Source organism: Hyperolius riggenbachi, chromosome 7 (assembly GCF_040937935.1).
Source record: "Hyperolius riggenbachi isolate aHypRig1 chromosome 7, aHypRig1.pri, whole genome shotgun sequence".
Taxonomy (NCBI): Eukaryota; Metazoa; Chordata; class Amphibia; order Anura; family Hyperoliidae; genus Hyperolius; species Hyperolius riggenbachi.
This window is the reverse complement of record NC_090652.1, coordinates 32,500,753-32,505,064: the sequence shown is the minus strand read 5'-3', so window position 1 is coordinate 32,505,064 and position 4,312 is coordinate 32,500,753. Positions and strand designations below refer to the sequence as shown.

At 45.5% G+C, this 4,312-nt stretch overlaps 1 non-coding gene across 1 annotated transcript; it reads left to right on the top strand.

Annotated features, from left to right (window-relative positions):
• Positions 1-565: 565 nt before the first annotated feature.
• On the top strand, positions 566-637 carry TRNAC-GCA (transfer RNA cysteine (anticodon GCA)). Its single transcript has one exon. It is a non-coding gene; the product is annotated as a tRNA-Cys (tRNA).
• The last annotated feature ends 3,675 nt before the right edge of the window (positions 638-4,312 follow it).

The following is a 4,312-nucleotide window of genomic DNA, read 5'->3' as shown; positions in this document are numbered from 1 at the left end:
TAGCCAGGTATTTCTCCTCCGCGGTCGCTGAGGTCCCCCGATCTTCTCTGGGTGATGCTGCAATACTCCGTAAGAAATAATATTGATGCTCACTAATTACTCAAATGCAATGTAACTATGATTCTGCAAGCCTAGATAATTATTATAACAGGATTGTAGCTCAATAAATATTACTATTGAACCTTTCCTCATGTTTTGCTGCAATTCATTTTACCCACTACGGTGGTGAGCAAAGTTAGAGGGTTTAAAAACCTTTCCCATGAGGCAAAACACACTCAAATTAGCAAAGCAGAAGAACTTTGGGCTTCTACATCTGCTGCCAAATACACATGTGCTGGGGTCTAATGCACTTCCTGACGATTAACGCATTTCCAAGCTGCCTACAATATTAATTCAATTTGCATGCAACCTGGATTTATTACTGTCTCATTGACCATCTCTAGTCTCTAAGAGTTATCATTTAACTCTGTCCAACCTTAACAAACTCCAAGTTAACGCTTGAAATGTTTTCATGAACTACATGAGAGAAACTATTTAAAATGGTCAGAAAAGCTGAACAGAGCGTGGGGGTATAGCTCAGTGGTAAAGCATTCGACTGCAGATCGAGAGGTCCTTGGTTCAAATCCGAGTGCCCCCTTGACATGATCTAGCTCTTTGCTCTTTCTCTAATCTCTTTACATAAACCAATACTCTCAAGGCAGTAATAAAGAGAACTACAATAATCAAAATATCCCGTTATGCTGCAGAATCGTAGTAGCTTGGTGAAAGTTCACATGCTCCCTCCAAGCAACCACATTTCTGAAGTGTTCTTTTCTTTACATATCCAAAGTAAATTTGGTTTTTCTTTCCATACGTATTTTAAAGGATCCTGCAAAAGAACAGCAAAAGCTACAAAATGTCTACAATGTAAGTCCTCCACTCAAATTAGCAAAGCAGAAGAACTTTGGGCTTCTACATCTGCTGCCAAATACACATGTGCTGGGGTCTAATGCAGTGGCAGAAATGGCAACTGCAGAATGAGAAGTTTCTGGGTCTGACGAAAGTGTCTCTTGCAGCCATGGTCCGTAACATGCTCATCATTCTAGCTTTCATGCAGATTATTATGCAAATTGTGAGCACCATGGAAGTGGGACATTCAAATATACTTCCTAATGATTAACCCATTTACAAGCTGCCTACACTATTAATTCAATTTGCATGAAACCTGGATTTATTACTGTCTCATTGGCCATCTCTAGTCTCTAAAGCTACGTACACACATCAGATAAAAGTTGCTCTGAATGCTACTAAAACTATCTTTTAACGAGCTATCGACTGATTAGTGGTTTCAGACTAACAACGACCAACTACTTCAGACCTATGGAAACGACCGATATCTGTAGTCGTTCATGATCGAACTTGTTGGATTCCTTCAACCAACTGTCTGTTACCATCGTATGTGTGTACGGCTAATTAAATGACGTACAACGATAGTTTTCTTTAAAGTGCGTGCGCTAATGGCACAGTTGCGCACTGAATGAACCTGATAGATCATTACTGAGCATGCGCTAAGTTCCTTTAACGTACGTTCATACTAAAAACGTTCGTACAAAGTACATTTTTAAGGGAAACTGTAACGATTGTGGGATTCTCTCCGTGATCAGCGCACAAGACGTGCGCTGACACTGCGGAAATCCTCCACAAGCGTGTAATTTGAGGAAACCCAGCAAAAGGTGCAATGCACCTGTAGAGGGAAATTCCTGTCGGCAGATGGAGCTGTGGAGTGCAGAGGAACAGCTCCTCTGCCCTGCCACACACGCCAGACAGGAATTGTACGAAGGGAAGAAACGCAATCGCAAGAGAAGCGATTGAGAATGAGCACAGAGACAGATTGTATGTGTGTGCACCAATCTAGTCGCCAATCCGCGACAGTGCACACACAACAGCAGATATGTGATAGGAACGCGATCGCGAGAAGTGCGATCGCCAGACGTGACACAAGGCTACAGCAAGGCAGAGCACGAGAGTAGCAAAGGCACAGCAAATAATACAATGAGGAGACAAGGAAAATAACAAACGCTAGCTAAACGCGAACACCGCACTCATTCGCAACAGTGCACGCATTTATGCGCGGTCTCCGCGTGATAAGCACAACAGAGACAAGCACGCCTAACTAACCACCGACAGACAAACATGAAACAGAGGATGCGAGCGCTTGCTCAACGGTTACCTCACCGAGCCTCCAGCAAGCGTTCGTAGCAGACGAGACAGATACACGAAAACAGGAATAAGTGAGAGACAGGATCCACAGCACTAGCGTAAGAGGCTAGTGCGATCCAGGAAGACAGAACAGAAGGATCCACAGCACTAGCGCAAGGCGAGTGCGATCCAAGTACAGCAAGAGAGAGCAGACCAGAAGGATCCACAGCACTAGCGCTAGGCGAGTGCGATCCAGGCAAGACAGAACAGAAGGATCCACAGCACTAGCGCAAGGCGAGTGCGATCCAGGAAGACAGAACAGAAGGATCCACAGCACTAGCGCAAGGCGAGTGCGATCCAGGCAAGACAGATCAGATAAGATAGCTGGTAGCAACCGCTGCTCCAGCTATACTCCAAGAACAAAGATCAGAATGATTTCCTGTCGGCCACCGCTGGGACAGGACAATCTCAACAGACAAGCAAAACAGATATGCAATCCTAACTGCACTAGGGAACCTGCCTAGTGCAGTCCCAGGAATTACTCTAAGCTAATCTTCAAACAATGAGCAAGGCTGACACTCCTCCAGGAGTGTTTCACAGGACTAACCCTTATGACCAGCCCAGATCTGTGATATCACATGGTATATATAGAGCAAGCCTACAAAGGATGTGGCTAGGCAATCTGCATGACAAACGTATGCAAATTCCTCAGCAGCAAGCTGCAAAACTGACAAAAGGTCTCTCTTCCAGAGACCAGCAGAATGCAGACCTGAACAATGGTCAAAAGGCTGCCTGCCTGCGCAGGAAGCCGAGCGGATCCTCACAGAAACTTTAGTAATAAGTTTAATAGAAAGAACATGTAACGATCGGTGTAACACAGAGAGGAATACAGATATATACTAGATTATAGATGATCTGCAGTATCACCGATAATCAGATACATAAGCTAACCTCTGGACACCTGAGTAGAGTAAGAATGTTTGGTGCAACTGTAATACTTTGAGGACTGTGCCTCAGAAACAAGTTCCGTACAGCATAGAGTACTGCACCAATACAGATTCCTTCCGTAGACCTGGACTCTCCCGGGGGAGGAGTCAGGCTGAAGGTAGGAAGGACAGAACGGAGGCGACACCCAGGAGGGGGTGTCACTAACAGGTCAAGGAACTGCCTCTAGCTGTGAGGACAGTTCTCGAGGTCGGACAAGCCAGGTCGTATACACACGGACAGATAAAGTACAGATTCAGAAGGCAGAGGCGGAATCTAAAGTATAGGCAGGGTTCGGTAACAGGGTATCAGAAATATCGAGGTACAAAATCAAGAGGCAGATGCAGAGTCTAAGGACGAGCCGGGGTACGGCAACAGAGTATCAGAATGGCAAGGTACAGGATCAGAGTTCAGAAGAATAGTCAGGCAGGCAGAAGGTCATAACAGATAATCACAATCAAACTAGTACTTTAGACTATCAATAGAATCTAGCTAAGTGTAGGATTACAGCTCCAGCTGGTCCCGGCACACTTTAGGATCTGACTCAGGTCTGAGTGCTACCACGTTGTGATCGCAACGCCAGACAACCAGCAACTGAACAGCCAGCACTATATATACACAAGAGCTGCCCAGCACCTCCCTAAGTGCTTAACCAATGAATGGTGCTGCAATTGTCAGCTGACCAGCCTTCTGGCTGTTATATAAACCCTGCCTCGCTGCGCGCACGCGCGTCATTCTGAACCTTGGTGGACTATCAGTCCCAGCCACACCAGTACTGTCTTGCAATGTATTTGCTGACCTGTGCGCGGGGATGGTCGCACCGCCATCAGCACCGGCGGCGGCCTCCCCGTGCTAGGACGAACCACTCGCATCAGGCCTATGCGCGCTAACCGCCGCGTCAGACGCGGCGTTTTTTCCGTGTTCCGTATGTCATGCGCGGAAAGAGCCGCCTCCCGCTGACTTACAGCGGCGGCTCTTCCGCGTTTCTTCACAAAACATTACTATGTAGTTGAATGTGTTTTTGTTTTTTGTTTTTTTTAACTAGGGAAACGCCCACATATTTATGAATAAACAAATTTTGCTTTTACAAACAAACTTTAATATACATTTACATATATTATGAAATTAGCATATACAAATAAAAGAATAT